Here is a 13,176-nt window from a genome sequence, read left to right on the forward strand (position 1 = left end):
CGCGCAGCGAGGGAGAGGACGGGCGAGCGCGCTGGCGGGGTGGCCCAAAGTTACTCTTTTTGCCTGGTCCAGCGAGCGGGGGCGCACGCACGGTGGGACCACCCGGCCGCAGCTCCGGGAAGAGACGGGAACCCACCGCAACAGACCCCCGCAATAGGAAAAGGAAAAAAAAAAAACCCACCAGAAAACCCACTCACTCAAGTCAGTCCCCAGGCTCAGGGGCAGGTAAGGCGCGGCGCTCGCGGGTTTGGCTCCCTTCGGCGAAGTGTTTGCTGCGGTGGCGTCTCGCTGCGGGCTGCGCGCCCGCGGTTTGACAGTTCGTGGGTCCGTCTGTCCTCCAGCCACTCCGTAGGGCTTTGTCTTTCCGTGCCAGTCTCCGTCTAGGTGTCTTTGTCTCTGCGTGTAACTGTCAGACTGTAAGCCGCTGCCGGAGTGGGTGCTGCTCAAGCTGGGAGAAAATGATTGTGCGTCTGTTCTTCTTTCTGTCTTTGTCTCCGGCAGACTAGCTTATTCCTCTCAGCCCCGAATCTGATCTTGCTGGAAATAAATGCTTTGATGACACTAGTGTCAGAGGTGAAGCAGTGGGTTGTATGCCCCAGACGGGAGGGATCCGAGCCCTCGAGAGAGGGTTGGATAGCGGGAGCGGGGCTGCTGAACTTTGCTCTCGGGAACTTTGAAGATGTGCTGTGTCCGCACGCGTGGGTTTAGAGTATTCCATTGCCGGCAGTGACGGACTGAGGTGGAGAGAGGATGTCTGAATGGTACCCAGGAACAGGGTCAGTTTTGGGTGTGCAATCCAGGCCGAGAGAACTGACGATACACACGCACACATCAGCACGCACACCAGCTTCACCCACCACGGGCAAGCTAGTCCTGCTTTTTCCCCACCAGCCACAAACACTCTGCTGTCCACTGCTACACTCCAGCAGGGGCAGCAGCAACAGGCACCAAGGGAGGGGCAGCTGTTGATGTCTCTCTTCCCTGCTCCAGTGGAAAGGATTGGATTGTGGAGCAAATGAGTGTGCAGCTGGCCCACATGGGCCACATGCCTTCAATTTCCAAAAAAAAAGAAGCGTGCTAAGGGGCTCGAGGGTCTAAACCCTCTTGGGTTCTACATCTCCCATCCCATCCTCAGCCAGCAGCCTGCTGTCAGCAGCTTTTCAGCTGCAAAACAGCCCTGCGACCACCCAGCGGTCTGTCTGTCCAGGAGAGCACTGGGCAGGGACTGTGCCAGGTAAGGGTCTTCTGCTGTGTGAGTAGAACAGCCAGGTGGGAGATGACCTGTCTCTTAGGCGCTTTATTTCTATGCCCCAGACCCTCAACATAAGTTTGCCAGTAGGGGCAAGAGAGCCTCTGTAACCTGAGCTTCCTCTAAGTTCACAATTTTCTGGGGGCGGGAAGGGGCAGTGGAGGTGTTTGAAATGTCTGTGGATATGTATTCACATAAAGATAGGTATTAGAGATGGTGGTTCAGATGGAAAGGGGGTTGGGTGTTCAAGGATGGGGAAGAGCAGAGGCTGTGGGTGGGAGGCCGTGGGTGGAAGGCGTACATACTAATCAGGTGTGAGGCAACACCTTGTGTTTATCCAGCGCCTTTCTTCTGAGGGGCCTTCTGCACATCAGAGACGTTATCTCATTTGTTATCTCCATTATCCTCACTTAAGGACCAGGTTAGTATGCAGTACATAGTTCCTTTTCTGTTCTCCCTGCTAGGAGGCAGAGGCACTAAAAGGGAAAGGATTTGTCTGAGGTCACAGCAGCAAATCAGATTTAGCGAGTGGTAGTTCAAGTGAGGCTTTCTGGTTCTCAGCTGGCTGGAGCAGCAGGGTGGGGTGCTTTCTCTGCTGGAGGTGGGAAGCTAAGCAGGTGGAGAAAGAAAGGTGGTGGTGTGCCCATCAGTTGGAGGGCCCCCTAGAAAACATCTTATTCTGGCATTTCCAGAAGCTACTAGGTGCTTGCTTCCTGAGGGATAGCTCCAAGACCTGTTGGAACAATTGAGCTTGTGCATTTGTGTGGCTGGTGGAGAAGCCTCCTGGGTGTGTGTGTGTGTGTGTGTGTCTTGTGTGTAGGGGGAGCTGACATAGAAGGTGTGCTGCTAGGTAGTGTGTGCTTGGAAGGGCCAGTGTTTAGGGGAGTTTTGAGAAGTGGTGGTCTGCTGGTATGGACAAAGGTAGGTTGCTGCCATATGAGAAATGACATTCTGGGCCCCAGAATGCATTTATTTATGTGCCTTTGCACTTGTTCAGCATTCATTTAATAAATAATTTTTGGTACCTGTAAAATGCCAGGCTAGACGTTGGGACTACAAAGGTAAAGATGACAAACCTGTGGTTTAGCAGCTCATGGTCACCTGCACTGAGGAATACTGTAACATTGGTTCGTACCATTCACTAAGCACCCTGGGTGCCCAGGGTTTTAAGTTCATTGTTTCATTTTCACAGCTACCCTGCAGGGAATGTATCAGACGTACCAAACCGAACTCACTGTGATTGAGGTGATTCTGACTCATGGTGACCCTAAGGGACTGAGTAGAAGTGCACCTTTGGGTTTCTGAGTCAGTAAATTTTTACTAGAGCAGGCAGCCTCATCTTTCTCTGGAGGAGCAGCGGGAAGGTTTACATTAATTCCCTTGTGGTTAGCAACCCAGCCCCTAAACCAATATACAACCAGGGCTCCTTCTTGTCATACAAACAAAAAACCCCAAAGGTGCTGCCATCACCTGGATTCCGACTAATAAAAGCAGCTGGTGGTTCCCTACTACGTACACCACCAGGGCTCCTTAGCTTATCAGGTAAGGAGGCTTCCATAAGATAATTAAAGCTAGAAGATGGAGGAGCAGGGATTTGAACTCAGCACAGCCAGTGAGACTCCGCTTCCTATTTTTTCCCACATTCCTCTGCTCCCTTGCGGCCTAGAAGCAGACCGTTTCCTCTGGGATGAAGATTCTTGTCCTCTTCTTCTCCTGACGACCACTGCCATTTCAGGTTTCAACTGTAGGGATCACCAGCCCCAGAAAAGCGCTCTCTATCCTCTCCTAAACGCTTTCCTCTGAATTCCCACTCTCCTTCTGCCCTGTCTCTGCATGCAGCCCTCCCAGCAGAGCCTGCAGTTAGAGAGGCCAAGGTTGTGCAGTGAATTCCCGCCTCCTGGGCTCAGCAGGCAGTTTGCTACATGAATAGGCTGTTACTAAGTGCTTGTTTAATAAATTAATGGGAAAGAGCAGGAACACCTTTCCCAATAGTGCGGAGGGTTTCTGCATGGGCACATGTTGCTGGCATGGCCTCATGTTGCTGGCATGGCCTCGGACTTCCGCTCTTTTATTGGTCCAGCTCCTTCTGGGCCTCTGCTTGCCAAGGGCTACTGGGTCCCAGGATCTGCCTCCAAAGGTAGGGCAGCTAGAGAAGCCCCAAGCCCGCACTCGCCCTATCTCCACATCAGTCTACCAACAAGACAAGTAGGATCGAAGAAGAGGAAGGTACTTGGCTTGATCTGGACTTGGGGAGTTAAATTATGCACTCGGAACCCCAGGGGGCAGATGGGTCTGGGACAGTGATGAAGTGTTTCTAAGCTTTTGCCAGCAATGAAGATTCTAACTGCCTGGAGAGTCTTCACTCTGATTTGCTTATTAGGTCTTTGGGTTTGCTTGTGAATAGATCATTGTGTTGCTCCGGTTGGAAAGTCAACCAGCTGAAATAGACACTGTGGCTCAGCTGCAGGGAGAGAATTGCTGCCATGTTGGAGAAGTCGGCTGGCAGTGATTTGCCCAAGGCCACACAGTCACCTGACTCCCTGGCCCTGCTCCTTGGACCATCCCCTCCCACCGAGGTTGTCCCATGCCAGGATGACTTTTTTTCCCCTGATACTTTCAAAGAAAAGTGGGTGAGGGGAGACGTTGGACAGGGCAAGATATGGACAGAATAATAATTTATAAATTATCAAGGGCTCATGAGGGAGGGGGGAGCGAGGAGGGAGGGGAAGAATGAGGACCTAATGCCAGGGACTTAAGTGGAGAGGAAATGTTTTAAGAATGATGAGGGCAATGAATGTACAAATGTGCTTTACACAGTTGATGTATGGATTGTGGTAAGAGTTGTATAAGCCCCTAATAAAACGATTTTAAAAAAAAAGAAAGAAAAGAAAAACTCTGCGCTTCGCCATACGAGGACCAGGAGTTGGGGGATAACAGACATGGTTAGAGAGTGGTTTGCCAGCAGACTTTGTGATGAGAACTGGGGAGAGGACCCAGCCCACCTGAGACGATGACAAGTGCATTGTACAAATCTTGAGGAAAGCGGTGAGCCGCTCAGCAAGGGGAGGAGAGCTGCAAGACACCAGAGAAGAGGTGGGCGTGAACTGAGCCTAGGGAAGATGTAAAACAGACTTAGCAACAGGTCCAGAGAGCCAAGATGCCAGTGGGTGGGTGGGGGGGGGGGCTGCGAAGATGGGGCTCTCTCTTCCAGAGGAACCCTGGCTGGGCCATGTCAGCTCCTTCTGCTTGGTTCAGCCAGCTCCCTGGACCAGACAGAGCTGGTGAATGAAACCTGGAGACGGTCTCCGCTGAAGATGGCCAAGATGGACTTCAGGAAGCTGCCTGTGAAGGACTGCCACTCCGGCCCTTTTCTCTCAGTCTGGCTTCCTGCCAGACCCTGACTTCCGTCCAAAGGCCCAACATCAGCCCTGATGTTGTGAGTTGCAGTCCAGTCAGTTTCAACTCACAGTGTTCAAGGTTGTGACCTTTCAGAAACATATCTCCAGACCTGTCTTCCAGGTGTGTCTGTGTGGCATTGGACCAACAACCTGTCTGTCTAATCCCCAACAATTGGTCAGTTGAGCTTCTAAATAGCTGTACTGCCTGGGGACTGCAGTACCATCCCAGGCTTACATCCTGTAATAGGGAATTTCATAACCCTTTTTATTTGTGTTGGTCTTAGGGTGGCTGTGGTGGGAGCAGGGGTGGTGTAGTGCTTATGTTTTGGACTAGGATCCCCCTGGTCGGCGGTTCGAAACCACCCCAGCCCCTCCTGGGGAGCAGTAGCTTTGTGCCTGCATAAACAGTTAGTCTTGGAGGCCCACAAGGAGATTGCTGTAATTCAGCATTGACTCTGGCAGTGAGTTTGTTTTGTTTTCATCACACTCTTAAGACGGACATAAAATTATTACTATTATTTAAACCTTGCAACAACTTTGTGACAACACCTATTTCAATGGAGTGCGCCTATCAGATATGAAGGAATTCACCCAAGATTGCCTGTGGAACTGTGGGATTTGATTCCCAGTCTGGGGTGAGAACCACCAAACCACTTAACGTGATTACTTAAACAGATTAAGGTTATCTGGTGCTAGTGTGAGGTAAGCATTGTCTAAGGGCAAGGGGTTCAAACCCACTGACCCACCCCCACCCCCCCACAGGAGAAAGATGAGGCTGTCTGGCCGGAATTAGAGCCTCAGAAACCCTCTGTAAGGTCACTATGAATCAACTCGTGGCAGTATGTTTGGGGCTTAGATTCTGGATATTATTAACAAAGGAGCCTTGGCACAAGGGATAAGCACTGGCAGTTCAAACCTAGCTGCTCTACAGGAGAAGGATGAAGCTGTCTGCTCCAATAGCGATGTACAGTCCCAGAATCCCTACCAAGCATTGGACTGCATTTGATGGCAGTGGGTTTGGTTTGGAGTTTATATTGTTGATGAGTGTTTTAAGATTTTTAAAATGATAAAAACTCGTTCATTTTCATACCTACTTCTCCAAAAAGGAGCCTGGTTGGCACCGTGGCGAAAACACTCAGTAGCCAACCGAAAGGTCAGTCCACTAGTCACTCCTTGAGAGAAGGATGGGGCCTTCTGCTGAAGGGCCTGGAAAACTAGTGGGCAGTTCCTCTTTGTCCTTCACGGTGGCTGTGAGTTGGAACACAGCGGCAGTAGGTTTGAATTTTTGGTGTAATTCAAGTATGAGGAGGACCTTAGAGGATTTTTGTTTTGTTTTACTTTTTCTGCACATTCCACCCTGTGCCCCACAATCCCTAATCACTTGTAATGTGCGCATGCTAAGCTCAATACAGCATCTAGGATAATGGAATGTCAAAATTGGGACTTGGTTTAATGAGGAAACGTGTGTGAGGACCTCATTCGTAGTTTCTCAGATGTGTTTTTTTAAATGGGTGAAATGGTCTTGGGTCAAGTAACTTGGAGAAGGTTCTTGTCCTTTGGCTTATTGGCTCTATTGTGATGGCTTCTTTGTCAGCTCAACAGTTTGGTCCGTTCCACATGAAGACTACAGCGCACTGTGCTTTGGCAGAACTGGGATTGGAGACATTTTAGTGGGATGCCTATACTGTATTTCATAGTCCATGTCAGTAGCGCTGCCTGGCCCATGAGCGATTAAGTTCAAGATGAAAATGGGCAACGAGTCCCTCGCAGCTCCAGCCAGGTGTGGACGCCAGGTGCCTGGGAGCACTCGTGCCTGGAGGATGCCCCTTCGATGAGAAAAGTATTGGCTGGAGCGTGGGTGGGGAAGAGGGCGCAGTGGGTAGCAAAGGAGGCTGGGAGAAAGAGACCAGATGAGCACCGAAGAAGATCGCGGTTCCGTGTGTTAGCTAGCAGCTACAACTAATTGTTCTCATCAATCCAGCGGAGAGGGGGATTTTCCTGCTAAGTGACAGGCCAAATTGGTTATCTGAACAGATGTGATGTGAGTAGCATCCAGGACTTGGAAGAAAGGCATTAATGAACAGCTCTCTCCGGATCGTCCCATCCATTCGCTCCCATATCAGTTAATCTCTGTGGGAGAAGATAACTGCCTTTAGAGCAGCTGGCTGCCAGATCTCGCGAGAGTGCGTGACACACACACACACACACACACACACACACACACACTCACACACTCTTCATTCATCAGTTTCCCTCATCTCTCCCTCCTGTGATACCGACATCGGTCACAAGTCCATCCTATAACATGACTCCCCAGGGCTCTGTCCCACTCCCTGCACTGGCCTCTCTGTGGCATGATTGGAAGTGCCCTCAGGAAGCCCCAACCTCATACCGCAGAACCCCAAGCTCTACATTCCCAGAGGAGGCTGCTCTCTGCCCTCCGGACTACGGAGCCTCCTAGGCAGAGCAACAGCCACTGGAGAGGAGTCTGCGTGAATTGCCCATCCTGGGGCTGTTGGGAGGCCAGAAGCGGCTCAGGGATGGGGAAGTAGCTCTAAGAGCAGCGATAGGGCAGGGATTGCTCTTAAATTAAAAATAAACAAACAAATAAACACATAAATAAATAAATAAATTGCCAACTCGGACTCTTGGTGGCCCAGGTATGGCTCCAGAGGGTTTCTAATGGCTGGCCTTCTGGTCACAAGCCTTTCCTCTGAGCTGTCTCAGGGTGGACTCCAACCTCCAATTGTTCAGCCTGCTCAGCAGCCAAGAGTGTTATCTATTTGCTTAGCCAGGGTCTCCCCTCTGAAAAGAGGTCCCACCCATTTCATAACTCTCCCTGGCTGGGCTGGGTGGAACGGGGGGGGGGGGGCAGGATTCACCATCACAACATTCCTTTGACCTCAGTTGGTCTTTTTCAGCCTCCTCCCCCTAGGCCGAAGACCCTGCCCTGGTGAGTGACAGGGCCCACGGGTGAAGCTGTGCGCTTGGCTCCGGCTGGCCTGTGAGCTTTGGGGGCAGCTGCCCTCTCCATGCTGTTGCAGAGCCATTTGCTGTGAAATCGCCCTCCTCTTGGCACCCTGGACTGCTAAATTGGTCTCAACTTGCTGTACTTCCACCCACCACCTTAGTCATTATTCGCTGGCAGCATTCAGAGAGTGGGTGTCAAGCAGCCGAACATTATATTCCTGCTGGAGGAAAGAGAGGGAGAGAGAACTGGGTATAGACTTAAAGGCAAAGGAAGAGAGAGAAGGAGGTAAGCGCGCTAAGGAGGCTGAGCAACAAAGCTTTGGGGGTCTGCCAGCCCCCCTGTCCCTGGTGTCACAGAATGCCAACGGCCAGTCATTAGTGGAAGGTCCTGGTGGAAGGTCCTGGTGCCCGAGGAGAGGAGGCAGGTTTTCCGGGCTGAAGGGGCCGCTCTCAGGACCTAGGGCTGACTGAGCGCCACCCGTGCTTGACCTGGAGGCAGGGAAGGACTTCAGCGGTGGGGCTCGGGGACGCCACTCTCTGTGAACACCCTGTTCTCTGGAAGCAGTACAAGACTCGCTCTCACCGAGCACCTGTCCCCATGTGTTCATTTTCAGCTTTGTCTCACTCTTCTCCCTCCCGGCCTGGATTCCAAATTCCCTGAGCGTGAATTGTGTTGAATGCTGAGTCGGGTCTCCGCCCCAAAAGACTGAGACTGGTGCCTGAGGGGTGCTTATGGTCGTCCTTCTGGGCTGCCCCCGGAAGCCGCTGAGTGTTGTAACTGGTTAACATACTCCACCATTACGGCCACTTGTTCTCTAGCGCACGTGGGGTTGCCGTGGGTCGAGATTGACTCAGTAGCCCCCGGTCTGACGGGTGGCCCACAAGGCCCGTAAGGTTGGCAGTTTGAATCCACCCTGTTGATCTGCTTGTGAGCCATTGAAAACCCAAGGAAGTGCTGTCCTATTCTGACACAAAGGCAGGACCCCCAGAAGTGGGGAGAGACCTACAGCCAGGGGTTCAGGCAAGAGAAAGAATAAGAAGGAAATGTTTAAGGCTTGTGCTGCCACCTTGGTGAGGAAGCCTCCAGGAGGGAAAGGGTTATGCCACCAATCAGACCAGTTGGGAAAGCTGACACTTATGAGACTTTCTGTCCCGATGACCATCTCCCGGTGTGGATCCAGTGCCCAGGCACCGCACTGTGGCTGGCAGGAGGTGGAGAACAGAGCTGTCTCTCATGCCAGGCAGCAGGGGCAGCGTCAGTGAGCAGAGTGACCTTGACCGGAGGTTCTTGGAGTCACTGATAACATTTCTTTGGTCTCCCAGGGAGAGGTTATGAAGGGATGCGCCGCTTCGCCAAGCTGGCTTGGGACCTGGAGGGCCTGTGACCTTGGTTCCTCCCTTCCCACCCAGGACTTGATGCGACAACTCTGAGAACAGAAGCCTCCCCACAGCCAGGGAGGCAGGGACACTGGGAGCCAGGCATGAGAATAACAGGGGACAGACGTCTGGGGGAGTAAGCCTTAAGCTGCTATTGACCTTCTGCCATGCCGCACTTGAAGAGGAAACCGCAGCCTGGGTGTCTCCAGAAGGTCTTGCCCTTGAACTCGATTGGGTGGGAGGGGTAGTGGTCTTGCAGACAGGGCATTCAGGGCGGCTTTATTTACTGCCCCCTTCAGATCCCTCCCGCTTGAACTCCCCCTGTTCTGCTCTCTGGAAGGCCTCTGACCCATGCAGGTGGAGGAGGGAGGAGGGAGGCAGGAAGGGACTGGACTGTGCGCACTTATTGAGGCGGCAACCTCTCCCTCCTCACAGATCCCCGCCTCCCCTCCACCCCAGCCCTCACGCCCTGGTGGCGCCAGCAGACAAACCGCAGGACAGGCAGGTGGGAAAACAAGAGAGGCCCCGCGGCGCAGCCCCCAGCCTCCACCTGCGCTGTAAAGGGAGCTCCCCTCTGAAGAGGCAGCCGAGGGGGAGCCCCCAGCTGCCCCGACTCCTCCCCTGGGCGGCCCGCAGCTGCCTGGGCTCAAAGGCTCTGCAGCCGTCATCCTTGGGTGGGCAGCAGGCTCCGCTTTTCTGGCGAGGATGTTTCCTCCTTTAGTGAACTAAGCTCTCGGCGCCCCTGAGCCTTCCTTCCAACACTACTGGGGAACTGTTGATGTCGAAGTGCCCTCCTGATGGCCTAGTTCCTTTGATAGGAGAGTCCCAGAGAGGACTTCCAAGTCTAGGGTTCCAAGATTTATCAGGAAACTAGAGAGCTTTATCGGGGAACTAAAGTGTGTACTTTGAAGAAACGTCAGGTACTCGGCTGGGAAACACAGAACCCAGAGCTGAAAACCCACCACCAAACTCACTGCAGTCAAGAGTTGAGGGGGCCTCACCCAGACCCCGCAGGACAGGGTAGAACTGCCCCTTTGACTTTCCGAGGATGGAAGTGTTTACTGGAGTAGAAAGCCTTGTTTTTCTCTTGAGGAGCTGCTAGTGGTTTTGAACTGCCAAGCTCGTGAACCCAGCCCAGATGGGTGACCACTACCCCACCAGGGCTCCCAGTGCTGAAAGAATCAGAATCCAATGCCCCCTCCCCCAAATAGTCATCCTGTTTTTTTTTAAAAAAAGGTGGTAAATGGCCTTTTCCCTACTCACCATCAAGAACTCCTGCTCTAGGCTCCAGAAGTCCCATTCGTTCATCTTTGGCTTCATTCCTGTACAGTCACAGCTACCTTCCAAGCCTACATACTGGCCCGTGTGCAGGTACATGGGGCGCAGACACTGCCATAAGCCACAGATCTACCGTAGTTGCTGGGTTTTTTAAAAAGTAATGTTTTATTGTGTTTTCGGTGCAGTTGTGCCCGCCAGTTTAGGTTCCCTTTCAGCAGTTTGGACACCAGTGGTTCCGTGACATGGGGCGCAGTGTGGATGTAGCTGCTTTTGAGGGCTGAGACAGACACAGAGCCACTACGAAAAGCATTCCCGGGAGACAGGAACCTAGATCAGTCGTGACGGTTTCGATTGTATCGAAGGGGGAGTGGAGCGGGCAGAGAAGAGAGCACATAGCACAAGGTGGGGAAATAAGCCTAGGAAGGCAAGTAGGGAGGTGGAACTCCTGGGTGTTACTTGGTAGACAATTGGGAGCCCTGGGGTTGCAGCTCACTGCACACTGGGCTGTTACCAGCAAGGTTCAAACCCACTGTGTGCTCCGCAGGCAATAGATGAAGCTGTCTGCCCACATAGAGATGCATGGTCTTAGAGACCCCCGGGAGCAGATCTCCTTTGTCATAGTCTAACCTCCAACTTTCTGATTCATCATCCTCATGGGGTAGTGGTTACACCTTGGGCATGATCCGCATGGTCAGCAGTTCAAAACTACCAGCAGCTCCGAGGAAGACAGGCTTTCTACTCCTGTATACAAAGTCTCAGGAACCCACAAAAGGTCACTATGAGTCAGTGGGTACCCTCATAGGACCCCTGCCAGGACCCCCCTGCTGATCGCAGACTTGGACTGACAGGCCAGCAGAACTCATAAGCTCCACATTCCTTGGATGTTTGTAAAGTAGCCCTGGTGGCAATATTGGATTATGCATTTGGCTGCTAACTGAAAAGGTCAGCGGTTTGAACCCTCCAGCTGGCCCAAGGAAGAAAGATGAGGCTTTCCACTCCTGTAATGAGGTACAGTCTAGGAAACCCATGGGGGCAGTTCTACCCTGCCCTGTCGGGTCACCATGAGACGGGAATTGATTCTACAGCAGTGTGATTGGCTTGGTTTGAGTGTGAAGGCAGGTTTGCCCCAGGGGACATGCCAGCCTGCATCCATTATACCATGCTTTCAGTTTAGTCTGTGTGGGTTTCTCCCCCTACCGAAGTAGAGGGTGTCACTGAACTGCCGTGGCCACAGATACCCACAGTCCCCATTTTTTCTCTTCTCTCTCCTTTCTTCCCCCCAGGGCGTTTCAAGACATTTTATTTCTATCTCGTCCTTCCCTCTGCCTTTATTCTGAGAGGCGCCTCACATAAATGTGACAGCACAGGCTTACGGTGCCACTCGGCAGTTGCCACCAGTTGGTACCTTTCACAAACAAGTTCTCTGCCTGTCTCATATGTGCACACAGCACCCACCAAACCCAAACAAAGCAGCAGAGTTGCCGGTTGCCAATCAGCCTCACTAACCACCCAGAGTGTTGACGCCACAGAGCGAGAGATTCCCAGACAGGAGGCAGATGCATGTCCAGACGCCAGGTGGGGTATTGGTGACGGGGCGGGAGAAGCAGGACTCACCCAGCAGTGGCATCCCTCAGCCACACAAGAGCAGGGTGCTGGGGTCTCCCTGCCCACAGCTCCTGGAGCACTCTGAATAGCATTTCCCATTCTCCTCTGGAAGGTCCATCTGCCTGGCACCTACCAAAGAGCCTCCCTCTTGCCAGCTAAAAACCGGCTGGTCGGAGGAGGCGTGGTGAGGCGTGGTAAGGCTGTGGCAGTGTCACGGCCAAGTGGGCTTGCCTCTTTCCAGTGAGGTGGCACTTGGAGATAGGAGCTGCCTCAGGAATGCCCTCTGCCCGTGTCAAGCTCCCTTGGTCTCTACGAGAGGTTACTCCTCACCTTGACCGCAGCTCCAGGAGAGAGCAGATGAGTTCCAAAGGGCAAGGGCTTTTCCATGCTTGTCAGCCCCGCGCACTAGTTTGGGTATAAACTGTGGAAAGAACGTGGTTTTGCCACTATGGTGATCCCTGCTCTGCTCCCACTTAGATGTGCGGCATCAGGCAAGTCACTTAGCCACTCTGAGCCTTGATTTTTCTCCACCTGTAAACTGTCTTGTATCTCATAGAATTTTGAGAGCCAATGAAAGTACAAGCACGTGAAACATGATAGGAGCTCAACTTCTGTTAGCCCTATCCTAACCCCTTAAAACTGGACCAGTAAACAGGGAACAAGATGGAAACTCGAGAATTTTACTTGGACCCACAATAAATAAATGCTCATTAGTGGTCTGTAAATCAAACAATGCATATCATTGGGTAAATCTGCTGCACAAGACCTCTCTCAAGTGTGAAAGAGCCAAGCTGTCACATTGAGGACTAAGATGTACTGGACCCAAGCCATGGTATGTTCAATCTCCTCATATGCATATGCATTTGAATTACGGTACGGGAAAAGAATATTGAAAGTACCAAGGTTTGCCAAAAAAGCAGAGAGATTGGTCTCAAGCACAGCCAGAATGCTCCTTAGAAGTGAGGATGGTGAGCTTTCATCTCATGTACTGTGGACTTGTTATCGGGGAAGACCTGTCCCGGGAAATTACAGCATGCTTGGTAAAGTAGATGGTCAGTGAAAAAGAGGGCGAACCTGCATGAGATGGGTGGACGACACCATGGCTGAAATGATGCACTCAAACGTTAACGCAGTTGTGAGGATACACTGGGTCGCTGTAAGCTGGAACAGACAGACAACCACAGCCTGCATCCCATCCACTCCAGGTTAAGGGAGTGGAGCATGCATCCACCGGGTCCTGGAAAGTGAGGAAGACCAGACCCTGTGACAACGAGTCACTGACCTGGTATGGGGGGACGG

At 52.2% G+C, this 13,176-nt stretch overlaps 1 protein-coding gene across 2 annotated transcripts in view; it reads left to right on the top strand.

The window, feature by feature from the left end:
• Nucleotides 1–50: 50 nt before the first annotated feature.
• LZTS1 (leucine zipper tumor suppressor 1) overlaps nt 51–13,176 on the top strand; it is a 56,373-nt gene continuing 43,247 nt past the window's right edge. Inside the window, exon 1 of one of the 2 annotated variants that reach the window (XM_004707574.2) lies at nt 51–225. The gene's annotated coding sequence lies outside the window, so the exon portion shown is untranslated. The remainder of the gene's footprint in view (nt 226–13,176) is intronic. The other variant, XM_045286969.1, reaches the window with a different exon arrangement.

This window comes from Echinops telfairi, unplaced genomic scaffold, assembly GCF_000313985.2.
Source record: "Echinops telfairi isolate 266 unplaced genomic scaffold, ASM31398v2 ScPeMD7_9;HRSCAF=40, whole genome shotgun sequence".
NCBI lineage: Eukaryota > Metazoa > Chordata > Mammalia > Afrosoricida > Tenrecidae > Echinops > Echinops telfairi.